The 16082-nt window shown below is 49.3% G+C and overlaps 15 non-coding genes across 15 annotated transcripts; all 15 read left to right on the top strand.

The window, feature by feature from the left end:
* Positions 1–291: 291 nt before the first annotated feature.
* LOC135647051 (5S ribosomal RNA) lies at positions 292–410 on the top strand. The gene has a single exon (XR_010499796.1). It is a non-coding gene; the product is annotated as a 5S ribosomal RNA (ribosomal RNA).
* A 548-nt stretch (positions 411–958) lies between these two features.
* On the top strand, positions 959–1077 carry LOC135647241 (5S ribosomal RNA). The gene has a single exon (XR_010499984.1). It is a non-coding gene; the product is annotated as a 5S ribosomal RNA (ribosomal RNA).
* A 548-nt stretch (positions 1078–1625) lies between these two features.
* Positions 1626–1744, top strand: LOC135648127 (5S ribosomal RNA). The gene has a single exon (XR_010500817.1). It is a non-coding gene; the product is annotated as a 5S ribosomal RNA (ribosomal RNA).
* Positions 1745–2292: 548 nt separating this feature from the next.
* On the top strand, positions 2293–2411 carry LOC135647158 (5S ribosomal RNA). Its single transcript, XR_010499900.1, has one exon. It is a non-coding gene; the product is annotated as a 5S ribosomal RNA (ribosomal RNA).
* A 548-nt stretch (positions 2412–2959) lies between these two features.
* Positions 2960–3078, top strand: LOC135646284 (5S ribosomal RNA). Its single transcript, XR_010499041.1, has one exon. It is a non-coding gene; the product is annotated as a 5S ribosomal RNA (ribosomal RNA).
* A 548-nt stretch (positions 3079–3626) lies between these two features.
* Positions 3627–3745, top strand: LOC135647462 (5S ribosomal RNA). Its single transcript, XR_010500199.1, has one exon. It is a non-coding gene; the product is annotated as a 5S ribosomal RNA (ribosomal RNA).
* A 548-nt stretch (positions 3746–4293) lies between these two features.
* On the top strand, positions 4294–4412 carry LOC135646374 (5S ribosomal RNA). The gene has a single exon (XR_010499127.1). It is a non-coding gene; the product is annotated as a 5S ribosomal RNA (ribosomal RNA).
* A 548-nt stretch (positions 4413–4960) lies between these two features.
* Positions 4961–5079, top strand: LOC135647157 (5S ribosomal RNA). The gene has a single exon (XR_010499899.1). It is a non-coding gene; the product is annotated as a 5S ribosomal RNA (ribosomal RNA).
* A 548-nt stretch (positions 5080–5627) lies between these two features.
* Positions 5628–5746, top strand: LOC135648174 (5S ribosomal RNA). The gene has a single exon (XR_010500863.1). It is a non-coding gene; the product is annotated as a 5S ribosomal RNA (ribosomal RNA).
* A 548-nt stretch (positions 5747–6294) lies between these two features.
* Positions 6295–6413, top strand: LOC135646373 (5S ribosomal RNA). The gene has a single exon (XR_010499126.1). It is a non-coding gene; the product is annotated as a 5S ribosomal RNA (ribosomal RNA).
* A 548-nt stretch (positions 6414–6961) lies between these two features.
* On the top strand, positions 6962–7079 carry LOC135647317 (5S ribosomal RNA). Its single transcript, XR_010500058.1, has one exon. It is a non-coding gene; the product is annotated as a 5S ribosomal RNA (ribosomal RNA).
* Positions 7080–7627: 548 nt separating this feature from the next.
* On the top strand, positions 7628–7746 carry LOC135648173 (5S ribosomal RNA). The gene has a single exon (XR_010500862.1). It is a non-coding gene; the product is annotated as a 5S ribosomal RNA (ribosomal RNA).
* A 548-nt stretch (positions 7747–8294) lies between these two features.
* LOC135646550 (5S ribosomal RNA) lies at positions 8295–8413 on the top strand. The gene has a single exon (XR_010499297.1). It is a non-coding gene; the product is annotated as a 5S ribosomal RNA (ribosomal RNA).
* Positions 8414–8943: 530 nt separating this feature from the next.
* On the top strand, positions 8944–9062 carry LOC135647358 (5S ribosomal RNA). The gene has a single exon (XR_010500097.1). It is a non-coding gene; the product is annotated as a 5S ribosomal RNA (ribosomal RNA).
* A 530-nt stretch (positions 9063–9592) lies between these two features.
* Positions 9593–9711, top strand: LOC135648068 (5S ribosomal RNA). The gene has a single exon (XR_010500760.1). It is a non-coding gene; the product is annotated as a 5S ribosomal RNA (ribosomal RNA).
* The last annotated feature ends 6371 nt before the right edge of the window (positions 9712–16082 follow it).

The raw sequence follows: 16082 nt of genomic DNA, 5'->3' as shown, positions 1-16082 counted from the left end.
GGTTTTGGGCCTCAGAATTTGCCATGACTGCTACGCAGTCAGTCTCGTGGGGCTCGGAGAGAGCTTTCCGAAATGGGGCCGAAATAGCGATTCCGAGTTCGTTCGAGAAAGTCCGGATGGTTTCGGCGCGCGCTTGCCGTGTCCGGTACGCGGTCGGCCTCGTGGGCATCGGAGAGATCCGACGATGGCGATTCCGAGATTGTTCGAGAGGTTTCGGGGCGCGCAATGGGCTCCGGTCGTCGATACGCCGTCCGCGTCATGCACAAAGGGGAGGGAGGACGCAAACAAAACGACTGCGATCATACCAGCACTAAAGCACCGGATCCCATCAGAACTCCGAAGTTAAGCGTGCTTGGGCGAGAGTAGTACTAGGATGGGTGACCCCCTGGGAAGTCCTTGTGTTGCACTCCTTTTTGCACCCCGAGCGGCATAAAGACTTGCTTAACTCTCCTTTACGCTTTTCGATTCTTCCAGCATTACGGCCAACAATAAATATATCGTTAACGTATAGCAGGAGAATAATGAAATCATCATCTAAAAATTTCTTCGTAAACATGCAATGATCAGATATGGTTCTAGGATGGGTGACCCCCTGGGAAGACCTCGTGTTGCACTCCTTTTTGCGCCCCGAGCGGCCAAAACCTCTCCCGTCGACCTCCGAGGCAATGGTTTTGGGCCTCGGAATTTGCCGTGACCGCGATGCAGTCAGTCTCGTGGGGCTCGGAGAGAGCTTTCCGGAATGGGGCCGCAATAGCGATTCCGAGTTCGTTCGAGAAAGTCCGGATGGTTTCGGCGCGCGCTTGCCGTGTCCGGTACGCGGTCGGCATCGTGGGCATCGGAGAGATCCGACGATGGCGATTCCGAGATTGTTCGAGAGGTTTCGGGACGCGCAATGGGCTCCGGTCGTCGATACGCCGTCCGCGATGTGCACAAAGGGGCGGGAGGAGGCAAACAAAACGAGTGCGATCATACCAGCACTAAAGCAACGGATCCCATCAGAACTCTGAAGTTAAGCGTGCTTGGGCGAGAGTAGTACTAGGATGGGTGACCCCTTGGGAAGTCCTCGTGTTGCACTCCTTTTTGCGCCCCGAGCGGCCAAAAGACTTGCTTAACTCTCCTTTACGCTTTTCGATTCTTCCAGCATTATGGCCAACAATAAATATATCGTTAACGTATAGCAGGAGAATAATGAAATCATCATCTAAAAATTTCTTCGTAAACATGCAATGATCAGATATGGTTCTAGGATGGGTGACCGCCTGGGAAGACCTCTAGTTGCACTCCTTTTTGCGCCCCGAGCGGCCAAAACATCTCCCGTCGACCTCCGAGGCGATGGTTTTGGGCCTCGGAATTTGCCATGACCGCGACGCAGTCAATCTCGTGGGGCTGGGAGAGAGCTTTCCGGAATGGGGCCGCAATAGCGATTACGAGTTCGTTCGAGAAAGTCCGGATGGTTTCGGCGCGCGCTTGCCGTGTCCGGTACGCGGTCGGCCTAGTGGGCATCGGAGAGATCCGACAATGGCGATTCCGAGATCGTTCGAGAGGTTTCGGGGCGCGCAATGGGCTCCGGTCGTCGATACGCCGTCCGCGACGTGCACAAAGGGGAGGGAGGACGCAAACAAAACGAGTGCGATCATACCAGCACTAAAGCACCGGATCCCATCAGAACTCCGAAGTTAAGCGTGCTTGGGCGAGAGTAGTACTAGGATGGGAGACCCCTTGGGAAGTCCTCGTGTTGCACTCTTTTTTGCGCCCCGAGCGGCCAAAAGACTTGCTTAACTCTCCTTTACGCTTTTCGATTCTACCAGCATTATGGCCAACAATAAATATATCGTTAACGTATAGCAGGAGAATAATGAAATCATCATCTAAAAATTTCTTCGTAAACATGCGATGATCAGATATGGTTCTAGGATGGGTGACCCCCTGGGAAGTCCTCGTGTTGCACTCCTTTTTGCGTTCCGAGCGGCCAAAACCTCTCCCGTCGACCTCCGAGGCGATGGTTTTGGGCCTCGGAATTTGCCGTGACCGCTATGCAGTCAGTCTCGTGGGGCTCGGAGAGAGCTTTCCGGAATGGGGCCGCAATAGTGATTTCGAGTTCGTTCGAGAAAGTCCGGATGGTTTCGGCGCGCGCTTGCCGTGTCCGGTACGCGGTCGGCCTCGTGGGCATCGGAGAGATCTGACGATGGCGATTCTGAGATCGTTCGAGAGGTTTCGGGGCGCGCAATGGGCTCCGGTCGTCGATACGCCGTCCGCGACGTGCACAAAGGGGAGGGAGGACGCAAACAAAACGAGTGCGATCATACCAGCACTAAAGCACCGGATCCCAACAGAACTCCGAAGTTAAGCGTGCTTGGGCGAGAGTAGTACTAGGATGGTTGACCCCCTGGGAAGTCCTCGTGTTGCACTCCTTTTTGCGCCCCGAGCGGCCAAAAGACTTGCTTAACTCTCCTTTACGCTTTTCGATTCTTCCAGCATTATGGCCAACAATAAATATATCGTTAACGTATAGCAGGAGAATAATGAAATCATCATCTAAAAATTTCTTCGTAAACATGCAATGATCAGATATGGTTCTAGGATGGGTGACCCCCTGGGAAGTCCTCGTGTTGCACTCCTTTTTGCGCCCCGAGCGGCCAAAACCTCTCCCGTCGACCTCCGAGGCGAGGGAGTTGGGCCTCGGAGTTTGCCATGACCGCTATGCAGTCAGTCTCGTGGGGCTCGGAGAGAGCTTTCCGGAATGGGGCCGCAATAGCGATTCCGAGTTCGTTCGAGAAAGTCCGGATGGTTTCGGCGCACGCTTGCCGTGTCCGGTACGCGGTCGGCCTCGTGGGCATCGGAGAGATCCGACGATGGCGATTCCGAGATCGTTCGAGAGGTTTCGGGGCGCGCAATGGGCTCCGATCGTCGATACGCCGTCCGCGACGTGCACAAATGGGAGGGAGGACGCAAACAAAACGAGTGCGATCATACCAGCACTAAAGCATCGGATCCCATCAGAACTCCGAAGTTAAGAGTGCTTGGGCGAGAGTAGTACTAGGATGGGTGACCCCCTGGGAAGTCCTCGTGTTGCACTCCTTTTTGCGCCCCGAGCGGCCAAAAGACTTGCTTAACTCTCCTTTACGCTTTTCGATTCTACCAGCATTATGGCCAACAATAAATATATCGTTAACGTATAGCAGGAGAATAATGAAATCATCATCTAAAAATTTCTTCGTAAACATGCGATGATCAGATATGGTTCTAGGATGGGTGACCCCCTGGGAAGTCCTCGTGTTGCACTCCTTTTTGCGTTCCGAGCGGCCAAAACCTCTCCCGTCGACCTCCGAGGCGATGGTTTTGGGCCTCGGAATTTGCCGTGACCGCTACGCAGTCAGGCTCGTGGGGCTCGGAGAGAGCTTTCCGGAATGGGGCCGCAATAGCGATTCCGAGTTCGTTCGAGAAAGTCCGGATGGTTTCGGCGCGCGCTTGTCGTGTCCGGTACGCGGTCGGCATCGTGGGCATCGGAGAGATCCGACGATGGCGATTCCGAGATTGTTCGAGAGGTTTCGGGACGCGCAATGGGCTCCGGTCGTCGATACGCCGTCCGCGATGTGCACAAAGGGGCGGGAGGAGGCAAACAAAACGAGTGCGATCCTACCAGCACTAAAGCAACGGATCCCATCAGAACTCTGAAGTTAAGCGTGCTTGGGCGAGAGTAGTACTAGGATGGGTGACCCCTTGGGAAGTCCTCGTGTTGCACTCCTTTTTGCGCCCCGAGCGGCCAAAAGACTTGCTTAACTCTCCTTTACGCTTCTCGATTCTTCCAGCATTATGGCCAACAATAAATATATCATTAACGTATAGCAGGAGAATAATGAAATCATCATCTAAAAATTTCTTCGTAAACATGCAACGATCAGATATGGTTCTAGGATGGGTGACCCCCTGGGAAGTCCTCGTGTTGCACTCCTTTTTGCGCCCCGAGCGGCGAAAACCTCTCCCGTCGACCTCCGAGGCGATGGTTTTGGGCCTCGGAATTTGCCGTGACTGCTACGCAGTCAGTCTCGTGGGGCTCGGAGAGAGCTTTCCGGAATGGGGCCGCAATAGCGATTCCGAGTTCGTTCGAGAAAGTCCGGATGGTTTCGGCGCGCGCTTGCCGTGTCCGGTACGCGGTCGGCCTCGTGGATATCGGAGAGATCCGACGATGGTGATTCTGAGATCGTTCGAGAGGTTTCGGGGCGCGCAATGGGCTCCGGTCGTCGATACGCCGTCCGCGACGTGCACAAAGGGGAGGGAGGACGCAAACAAAACGAGTGCGATCATACCAGCACTAAAGCATCGGATCCCATCAGAACTCCGAAGTTAAGCGTGCTTGGGCGAGAGTAGTACTAGGATGGGTGACCCCCTGGGAAGTCCTCGTGTTGCACTCCTTTTTGCGCCCTGAGCGGCCAAAAGACTTGCTTAACTCTCCTTTACGCTTTTCGATTCTTCCAGCATTATGGCCAACAATAAATATATCGTTAACGTATAGCAGGAGAATAATGAAATCATCATCTAAAAATTTCTTCGTAAACATGCAATGATCAGATATGGTTCTAGGATGGGTGACCCCTTGGGAAGTCCTCGTGTTGCACTCCTTTTTGCGCCCCGAGCGGCCAAAACCTCTCCCGTCGACCTCCGAGGCGAGGGAGTTGGGCCTCGGAGTTTGCCGTGACCGCTATGCAGTCAGTCTCGTGGGGCTCGGAGAGAGCTTTCCGGAATGGGGCCGCAATAGTGATTTCGAGTTCGTTCGAGAAAGTCCGGATGGTTTCGGCGCGCGCTTGCCGTGTCCGGTACGCGGTCGGCCTCGTGGGCATCGGAGAGATCTGACGATGGCGATTCCGAGATCGTTCGAGAGGTTTCGGGGCGCGCAATGGGCTCCGGTCGTCGATACGCCGTCCGCGACGTGCACAAAGGGGAGGGAGGACGCAAACAAAACGAGTGCGATCATACCAGCACTAAAGCACCGGATCCCAACAGAACTCCGAAGTTAAGCGTGCTTGGGCGAGAGTAGTACTAGGATGGTTGACCCCCTGGGAAGTCCTCGTGTTGCACTCCTTTTTGCGCCCCGAGCGGCCAAAAGACTTGCTTAACTCTCCTTTACGCTTTTCGATTCTTCCAGCATTATGGCCAACAATAAATATATCGTTAACGTATAGCAGGAGAATAATGAAATCATCATCTAAAAATTTCTTCGTAAACATGCAATGATCAGATATGGTTCTAGGATGGGTGACCCCCTGGGAAGTCCTCGTGTTGCACTCCTTTTTGCGCCCCGAGCGGCCAAAACCTCTCCCGTCGACCTCCGAGGCGAGGGAGTTGGGCCTCGGAGTTTGCCATGACCGCTATGCAGTCAGTCTCGTGGGGCTCGGAGAGAGCTTTCCGGAATGGGGCCGCAATAGCGATTCCGAGTTCGTTCGAGAAAGTCCGGATGGTTTCGGCGCACGCTTGCCGTGTCCGGTACGCGGTCGGCCTCGTGGGCATCGGAGAGATCCGACGATGGCGATTCCGAGATCGTTCGAGAGGTTTCGGGGCGCGCAATGGGCTCCGGTGGTCGATACGCCGTCCGCGACGTGCACAAAGGGGAGGGAGGACGCAAATAAAACGAGTGCGATCATACCAGCACTAAAGCACCGGATCCCATCAGAACTCCGAAGTCAAGCGTGCTTGGGCGAGAGTAGTACTAGGATGGGTGACCCCCTGGGAAGTCCTCGTGTTGCACTCCTTTTTGCGCCCCGAGCGGCCAAAAGACTTGCTTAACTCTCCTTTACGCTTTTCGATTCTTCCAGCATTATGGCCAACAATAAATATATCGTTAACGTATAGCAGGAGAATAATGAAATCATCATCTAAAAATTTCTTCGTAAACATGCAATGATCAGCTATGGTTCTAGGATGGGTGACCCCCTGGGAAGTCCTCGTGTTGCACTCCTTTTTGCGCCCCGAGCGGCGAAAACCTCTCCCGTCGACCTCCGAGGCGATGGTTTTGGGCCTCGGAATTTGCCGTGACCGCTACGCAGTCAGTCTCGTGGGGCTCGGAGAGAGCTTTCCGGAATGGGGCCGCAATAGCGATTCCGAGTTCGTTCGAGAAAGTCCGGATGGTTTCGGCGCGCGCTTGCCGTGTCCGGTACGCGGTCGGCCTCGTGGGCATCGGAGAGATCCGACGATGGCGATTCCGAGATCGTTCGAGAGGTTTCGGGGCGCGCAATTGGCTCCGGTCGTCGATACGCCGTCCGCGACGTGCACAAAGGGGAGGGAGGACGCAAACAAAACGAGTGCGATCATACCAGCACTAAAGCATCGGATCCCATCAGAACTCCGAAGTTAAGCGTGCTTGGGCGAGAGTAGTACTAGGATGGGTGACCCCCTGGGAAGTCCTCGTGTTGCACTCCTTTTTGCGCCCCGAGCGGCCAAAAGACTTGCTTAACTCTCCTTTACGCTTTTCGATTCTTCCAGCATTATGGCCAACAATAAATATATCGTTAACGTATAGCAGGAGAATAATGAAATCATCATCTAAAAATTTCTTCGTAAACATGCAATGATCAGATATGGTTCTAGGATGGGTGACCCCCTGGGAAGTCCTCGTGTTGCACTCCTTTTTGCGCCCCGAGCGGCCAAAACCTCTCCCGTCGACCTCCGAGGCGAGGGAGTTGGGCCTCGGAGTTTGCCGTGACCGCTATGCAGTCAGTCTCGTGGGGCTCGGAGAGAGCTTTCCGGAATGGGGCCGCAATTGTGATTCCGAGTTCGTTCGAGAAAGTCCGGATGGTTTCGGCGCGCGCTTGCCGTGTCCGGTACGCGGTCGGCCTCGTGGGCATCGGAAAGATCTGACGATGGCGATTCCGAGATCGTTCGAGAGGTTTCGGGGCGCGCAATGGGCTCCGGTCGTCGATACGCCGTCTGCGACGTGCACAAAGGGGAGGGAGGACGCAAACAAAACGAGTGCGATCATACCAGCACTAAAGCACCGGATCCCAACAGAACTCCGAAGTTAAGCGTGCTTGGGCGAGAGTAGTACTAGGATGGTTGACCCCCTGGGAAGTCTCGTGTTGCACTCCTTTTTGCGCCCCGAGCGGCCAAAAGACTTGCTTAACTCTCCTTTACGCTTTTCGATTCTTCCAGCATTATGGCCAACAATAAATATATCGTTAACGTATAGCAGGAGAATAATGAAATCATCATCTAAAAATTTCTTCGTAAACATGCAATGATCAGATATGGTTCTAGGATGGGTGACCCCCTGGGAAGTCCTCGTGTTGCACTCCTTTTTGCGCCCCGAGCGGCCAAAACCTCTCCCGTCGACCTCCGAGGCGAGGGAGTTGGGCCTCGGAGTTTGCCATGACCGCTATGCAGTCAGTCTCGTGGGGCTCGGAGAGAGCTTTCCGGAATGGGGCCGCAATAGCGATTCCGAGTTCGTTCGAGAAAGTCCGGATGGTTTCGGCGCGCGCTTGCCGTGTCCGGTACGCGGTCGGCCTCGTGGGCATCGGAGAGATCCGACGATGGCGATTCCGAGATCGTTCGAGAGGTTTCGGGGCGCGCAATGGGCTCCGGTGGTCGATACGCCGTCCGCGACGTGCACAAAGGGGAGGGAGGACGCAAATAAAACGAGTGCGATCATACCAGCACTAAAGCACCGGATCCCATCAGAACTCCGAAGTCAAGCGTGCTTGGGCGAGAGTAGTACTAGGATGGGTGACCCCCTGGGAAGTCCTCGTGTTGCACTCCTTTTTGCGCCCAGAGCGGCCAAAAGACTTGCTTAACTCTCCTTTACGCTTTTTGATTCTTCCAGCATTATGGCCAACAATAAATATATCGTTAACGTATAGTAGGAGAATAATGAAATCATCATCTAAAAATTTCTTCGCAAACATGCAATGATCAGATATGGTTCTAGGATGGGTGACCCCCTGGGAAGTCCTCGTGTTGCACTCCTTTTTGCGCCCCGAGCGGCGAAAACCTCTCCCGTCGACATCCGAGGCGATGGTTTTGGGCCTCGGAATTTGCCGTGACCGCTACGCATTCAGTCTCGTGGGGCTCGGAGAGAGCTTTCCGGAATGGGGCCGCAATAGCGATTCCGAGTTCGTTCGAGAAAGTCCGGATGGTTTCGGCGCGCGCTTGCCGTGTCCGGTACGCGGTCGGCCTCGTGGGCATCGGAGAGATCCGACGATGGCGATTACGAGATCGTTCGAGAGGTTTCGGGGCGCGCAATGGGCTCCGGTCGTCGATATGCCGTCCGCGACGTGCATAAAGGGGAGGGAGGACGCAAACAAAACGAGTGCGATCATACCAGCACTAAAGCACCGGATCCCATCAGAACTCCGAAGTTAAGCGTGCTTGGGCGAGAGTAGTACTAGGATGGGTGACCCCCTGGGAAGTCGTCGTGTTGCACTCCTTTTTGCGCCCCGAGCGGCCAAAAGACTTGCTTAACTCTCCTTTATGCTTATGGCCAACAATAAATATATCGTTAATGTATAGCAGGAGAATAATGAAATCATCATCTAAAAATTTCTTCGTAAACATGCAATGATCAGATATGGTTCTAGGATGGGTGACCCCTTGGGAAGTCCTCGTGTTGCACTCCTTTTTGCGCCCCGAGCGGCCAAAACCTCTCCCGTCGACCTCCGAGGCGATGGTTTTGGGCCTCGGAATTTGCCGTGACCGCTACGCAGTCAGTCTCGTGGGGCTCGGAGAGAGCTTTTCGGAATGGGGCCGCAATAGCGATTCCGAGTTCGTTCGAGAAAGTCTGGATGGTTTCGGCGCGCGCTTGCCGTGTCCGGTACGCGGTCGGCCTCGTGGGCATCGGAGAGATCCGACGATGGCGATTCCGAGATCGTTCGAGAGGTTTCGGGGCGCGCAATGGGCTCCGGTCGTCGATACGCCGTCCGCGACGTGCACAAAGGGGAGGGAGGACGCAAACAAAACGAGTGCGATCATACCAGCACTAAAGCATCGGATCCCATCAGAACTCCGAAGTTAAGCGTGCTTGGGCGAGAGTAGTACTAGGATGGGTGACCCCCTGGGAAGTCCTCTTGTTGCACTCCTTTTTGCGCCCCGAGCGGCCAAAAGACTTGATTAACTCTCCTTTACGCTTATGGCCAACAATAAATATATCGTTAATGTATAGCAGGAGAATAATGAAATCATCATCTAAAAATTTCTTCGTAAACATGCAATGATCAGATATGGTTCTAGGATGGGTGACCCCCTGGGAAGTCCTCGTGTTGCACTCCTTTTTGCGCCCCGAGCGGCCAAAACCTCTTCCATCGACCTCCGAGGCGATGGTTTTGGGCCTCGGAATTTGCCGTGACCGCTACGCAGTCAGTCTCGTGGGGCTCGGAGAGAGCTTTCCGGAATGGGGCCGCAATAGCGATTCCGAGTTCGTTCGAGAAAGTCCGGATGGCTTCGGCGCGCGCTAGCCGTGTCCGGTACGTGGTCGGCCTCGTGGGCATCGGAGAGATCCGACGATGGCGATTCCGAGATCGTTCGAGAGGTTTCGGGGCGCGCAATGGGCTCCGGTCGTCGATACGCCGTCCGCGACGTGCACAAAGGGGAGGGAGGACGCAAACAAAACGAGTGCGATCATACCAGCACTAAAGCACCGGATCCCATCAGAACTCCGAAGTTAAGCGTGCTTGGGCGAGAGTAGTACTAGGATGGGTGACCCCCTGGGAAGTCCTCGTGTTGCACTCCTCTTTGCTCCCCGAGCGGCCAAAAGACTTGCTTAACTCTCCTTTACGCTTTTCGATTCTTCCAGCATTATGGCCAACAATAAATATATCGTTAACGTATAGCATGAGAATAATGAAATCATCATCTAAAAATTTCTTCGTAAACATGCAATGATCAGATATGGTTCTAGGATGGGTGACCCCCTGGGAAGTCCTCGTGTTGCACTCCTTTTTGCGCCCCGAGCGGCCAAAACCTCTCCTGTCGACCTCCGAGGCGATGGTTTTGGGCCTCGGAATTTGCCGTGACCGCTACGCAGTCAGTCTCGTGGGGCTCAGAGAGAGCTTTCCGGAATGGGGCCGCAATAGCGATTCCGAGTTCGTTCGAGAAAGTCCGGATGGTTTCGGCGCGCGCTAGCCGTGTCCGGTACGCGGTCGGCCTCGTGGGCATCGGAGAGATCCGACGATGGCGATTCCGAGATCGTTCGAGAGGTTTCGGGGCGCGCAATGGGCTCCGGTCGTCGATAAATTATACAATCAGAACTCCAACTATTCACCACAAGTTCATATCATCATAAATTAGACTTAACATTCCGAAATTCCAAATAAGAGAGATCTTCTAACACTTTTACACAGTATATCCATTTCGGTTCATCGACAACATTTCATTACATACAAGACATACTTATACAACAATATCGTAATAACCAACCAGACTTGCCCATTATTCTGAATAGCTATCCACTGCCTCAGCCCAAATCAAACATCTCGAAGAGTGACAAGCTGACCTGAAAGATTTATATAACAACGGAGTGAGCAAAAAACGGCTCAGCAAGTGACAAAGCATATTCAGAACAAAAGGAACGGTTTGAAACAAGTAAGGTATCATAATGCAAGGCAGAATACAAGAATTCTCAAGGATACCATCTTAATAGATACCAAATCATACGTATCATGTCATTCAAAACATATTTGATCCATACCGAATGGAGCACAGAGTAATTGGAGCATATCAATGACAGATAGGACATTTCAGAACATATCAGTTCATAGCAAATGGAGCACAGAGTAATTGGAGCATATCAATGGCAGATAGGACATTTCAGAACATATCAGTTCATAGCAATGGAGCACAAAGTATTTGGAGCATATCAATGGCGTATGAAATGTTCCGGAGCATATCAACGACATATGGAACATTTCGAAACATATCAATAGTGGATGAAACATTTTAGAGCATATCAATAACAAATACCGTACAGAAGCTCAAACGTCGTCTTTGACGTTGCAAACATATCAATCTTATCCAAAGCATGTACAGAAACACATAACTAAAGCTCTGGATATCATATCAAACATACAGAAGGTGTAGTGGGATCTCAGTCAGAATGTGATTCATCCATTTCTGAATGACCACCTGACAAAAGTCTCCCACGTCTGGGAGCTCCATCCACCCACGTCTAGGTGAAGTCAAAGGGGGCCGGCAGAGCAACGCAGGCTCTAAGCAATATCCCACATAGCGGGACCCCACAAAGCGGGCAAATCAGCGCATACCAGAATATCCCACATAGCGGGACCCCACAAAGCGGGCAAATCAGCGCATACCCTTTACCATTTCTGGCAAAGGTTCAGACAATCCCACACACCAGAGTACAAAAGGGCAGTTTCAACAATAAGTAGCATATATCGGAAGCACACGCGGAACAACAAAGCGTACATGTGCCTTTACGAGTCAATCCGAAGTAAGCAATAATCTTTCACAAGTATATTCAGATTTGAAAGGAATTGAAAGCAAGGGCACATATGGAATCCAAGCAATCACATATAACTCAATTCAATAAGAAGATTTGATGAATTCAATGTCCAAAGGAATGAAACTGGAATAGGCACATATCGAAAGCAAATGCGGAACAATAGGATATACATGTGCCTATATGAGTCAATACGATATAGCATAAACGTTACACAACAGTTTTCAAGAATGCGATAATTTTAAGGACAAGAGCATACAAGAATTCAAAGCAGTAATATAAAGCTCAATTGAATAAGAAAGCTAAAGGATATCAATTTCCAAAGGAATGAAACCAGAATATGAGAAATCTACCAAAGCTCGATTTCTGGCAGAATACAGAAGGCACATTGAACAAATGATTCAAACTATCAATCGTGCTCCAATTTACTCAGAAATAATCATTGGATGATACTTTCAGATAAGACAGGCTTCATATGAATTGAACTGTCCAACAGAGAGAGTTACAAATAATTTGGTAAGCAAGTGTCGTAGAACAAAATCTCTGTTGGCAGAATTCATAATGTCATATTCAACAGATAACTGGACAGGTGTTTGGATTCCAAATCTTTTAATCCATATATCAAGGAAAGGTCTACGGGTCTAGTTTCCAATGAAATCAGTTTTGAACAAATCAGAGTTTCCAACAAAGACTTATAGGCAGCTCGGTATCAAAAGGTCAGAATCTCAGAAGTTGCACAGATTCGAATCGTTACGTCTAAACAGGAGATATATCAAATGCAAGGCTAGAATAATTCAAAGTTCCTCATATTCAAAGCAAATGTAGAGATAAAAATGGCAGTGAGGAACGATCAGGATACTTGCAAGAGAAAAGATTAGAAAGCTTGCAATAGAAAAGGTTAGAACACTTGCCTTTCAAAGATTTCGATCCGAAGATCCAAAGAAGGTGCCAGCCCAAATCCTTCTACTTTTCCTCCGTGTCCTCTCTCTGTTTCGTTTTGTGCTCTCGTTTTCTTCCTTTCTTCGCAACTACACCACGTGTCGAACATCGAGGCACAGTCACCTGCTCTCCCTTACTCTCATTCCTTCTTTTTCTTTCCCAAACGCAGCTGCCACAACTGTCGCCGCTGCCGCTGCTACAATCGCAGCCCCTTCCACCGCACTACCTTCCTTCCTCCCTTCTCTCCCAGCTGATTGTCCCAAGGACCAAATCAAAAGCAAGATCACATTTGGAGATAATCCAAACAAGTCATCCTGGGATACATTAGGCAAGGAGATAAATAATGTCCAATACTCTCAAAATAAAAGATCGGCTGATCAAATATGCAAAAAGTGATCATTGGTTATATACCAATCCATACTGGTATGATAAGAAGATAGCCAATCCATACCAAGTATAATATCATAACTCCAAATCTCTAGGAGAACTAAATCAGCAAAAGTTCAAGTTCTCCAACAAAAATCAGACAAGAGGACCAGATTCAAGTTCGTTATCAAAGAATCTCCAATGATTGTACTTACATATAGCACATAATGTAGTGGTCTAGGTTGAATACCCAAGTGATAGGCAAAATATTCCGAATCAAATCATAGATGGGACCCATGGTCAAACAAATATTTGCATTCTTTCATAAACATGCATAATACCTTTGACCACTAATTCATAAGTTTCAGAATCATATTCAGTGATAGCATACACTCTGACATGGGCTGATGATTTATGAGGCAGTGACTCTTTCTTATTGTTCAAAGGGCAGTCTTTTATTTTATGATCCAACTTTCTACAAGCAAAATAGACTCCAATCACTCGAAACACAAATTTGTTTCATAATTTAACTTATAATTCACACATGATTGAGTCTTTTGTGATGACTTCCCATTTCAAATCCAAAGGTCTTGACCCTCTTGTTATTACTTTCTGATTCATTTCCAATCATATTTTTATTGCTAAACTTATCCTTATCATTCTTGCCACATATCTCCAAAAATTCTTTTCATTGTTGCCAATAATAATCAGCCTCTACTTCCAATATAAGGTGGCAAAAGAAATCGTTTGATCATGAGAACAATTTTGTACATCGAATATCTTCTTTATTCGCATCATCCATTTTTCTGCCACCAATGAAATTAGGTCCACCATGCTTCTGCTGCGCCACTCTGATTCAATATCCCAAATCAATCCTTTCATTCCTCTTAATTAATCAGAAACAAATGAAATAGGAGGACCAAATGTCCTCGTCATCCCAGATTCCTAAAATGCATCAAAGAAAATTTCCACCGATCACTATAGTTCATTAGACCTCAATATATTTTGCACATCAACATATCAAATATTTCAGTAATCCTCAAACAATGCTCTGATACCACCTCTGTCACGCCCCTCAAAATATCCATGATTTTTTAAAATTTTCATCACGGATCAATCCAGGATCCAAACTAACGTTTGAGGACACTGAAAAACATTCTATTCAAATTCACATCCATAAAACCTGTGCATTTTAAAATCATATATCACATCACTTGATAATTCACATTTATGACAACCCAAGCCAACTTGACAAACATGAACAACATTTATAAATCCACAAGCTAAATAAATTATACAATCAGAACTCCAACTATTCACCACAAGTTCATATCATCATAAATTAGACTTAACATTCCGAAATTCCAAATAAGAGAGATCTTCTAACACTTTTACACAGTATATCCATTTCGGTTCATCGACAACATTTCATTACATACAAGACATACTTATACAACAATATCGTAATAACCAACCAGACTTGCCCATTATTCTGAATAGCTATCCACTGCCTCAGCCCAAATCAAACATCTCGAAGAGTGACAAGCTGACCTGAAAGATTTATATAACAACGGAGTGAGCCAAAAACGGCTCAGCAAGTGACAAAGCATATTCAGAACAAAAGGAACGGTTTGAAACAAGTAAGGTATCATAATGCAAGGCAGAATACAAGAATTCTCAAGGATACCATCTTAATAGATACCAAATCATACGTATCATGTCATTCAAAACATATTTGATCCATACCGAATGGAGCACAGAGTAATTGGAGCATATCAATGGCAGATAGGACATTTCAGAACATATCAGTTCATAGCAAATGGAGCACAGAGTAATTGGAGCATATCAATGGCAGATATGACATTTCAGAACATATCAGTTCATAGCAAATGGAGCACAAAGTATTTGGAGCATATCAATGGCGTATGAAATGTTCCGGAGCATATCAACGACATATGGAACATTTCGAAACATATCAATGTTGAGTCTCGTATTTTGATGATGAAACTACTTGATATATGTTTATGATTTAATCTGCGTTTTGAGTGACGCAGGATGCTTTGATCAGGATGAGACAATTAAAGCAGGAACATCATGTTGTGCTGGAGGAACATGTCAGAAGATTGGACGTCGGGCTAGTGGATCGGTCGACGTATCGACAGAAGGCTTCGGGTCGTGGACTCGGGCATCGGGCCAAGAAGAGCGGGTATTATGCCAAGGATATCGGAGTTGCGAAGTCAACTGGCCGATTGGGCAATAGGTCGCAGGAGAGGACGATGCGCCGAAGAATCAGACGAAGCGTCGAGGGACCAATGACATGCCGGACAACTTGGTTAATTGCTTAGGATTAATTGTCTCGATCGAAGTTTTGCTTTAATTGTGCAGGATTAACTATGATAACGATGAAGACATAAAGCAAAACAAAGTGTCGGAGTCAAGCGCGAAGGATTTGTTGCAAGTTCGAGAGTTCGACGGAAGTCCGAAGGTTCATCGGGAATGCTACCGGAACTAGCCGAGAATGAGTTGGGAGCTTGCCGAAGGATTTTTGGAAGCTCGCCGGAAGGTTCGTTGGAAGTTCGCGGAGCTCGCCGAGAAAGATCGGAGCTTGCCGAAGAAGCTCGTTGGAACTCGCTAAGATCAAATCGTGAAGTCTAGGAGCTTGCCAGGAGTCCGCAGAATGGTTTCCGAGAGTTCATCGGAAGACCGCCGGAAGTTTGCCGAAAGCTCGCTAGAAGAAGTCTTGACTTGCGGACTTTGTAATAGCTTAGAAAATGTCTTTAAAATCATAGTTAGCACATTAATTAGGGTTAGGATTAGGTGTTAATCCTATAACCCAAGTAGGGGCCAATTAGGCCCAAGTTCGGACTGGTTTGGGCCAAGTTTGGAGCCAAACCAAGTGAGCTGAAATAGTAAAAGAGGTGGCACCGCCCCAGCCAGGAGGTAGCACCGCCCAGGCTAAGTCTTCCAACGAGGCTGGGAGGTGCAACCGCCCCAGCCGGGAGGTGGCACCGCCTGAGCTCAGTCTTCGAGCAAGACTGGGCGGTGCAACCTCCCTGACAAAGAGGTGGCACCGCCTGAGCTCAGTCTTCGAGCTCTGGCAGAGAGGTGCAACCGCCTCTGTTAAGAGGTGGCACCACCTGAGCTCAGTCTTCGAGCTCTGCCAGGCGGTGCAACCTCTCCAGTCAAGAGGTGCAACCGCCTGATCCCAGAATTCCGGGATTTGATTGTTTTGAGCTCTAAATTTGAATTGGGTTGGGGCCTATAAATTCCCCACCTATTCAGCACTGAAAGAGTAAGAACTAAAGCCGAAATCTTGATCTTTTCAGTGGTTCTTAGAGCT

This window comes from Musa acuminata, chromosome BXJ3-8 (assembly GCF_036884655.1).
Source record: "Musa acuminata AAA Group cultivar baxijiao chromosome BXJ3-8, Cavendish_Baxijiao_AAA, whole genome shotgun sequence".
Taxonomy (NCBI): Eukaryota; Viridiplantae; Streptophyta; class Magnoliopsida; order Zingiberales; family Musaceae; genus Musa; species Musa acuminata.
This window is presented reverse-complemented; position numbering and strand designations above follow the sequence as displayed.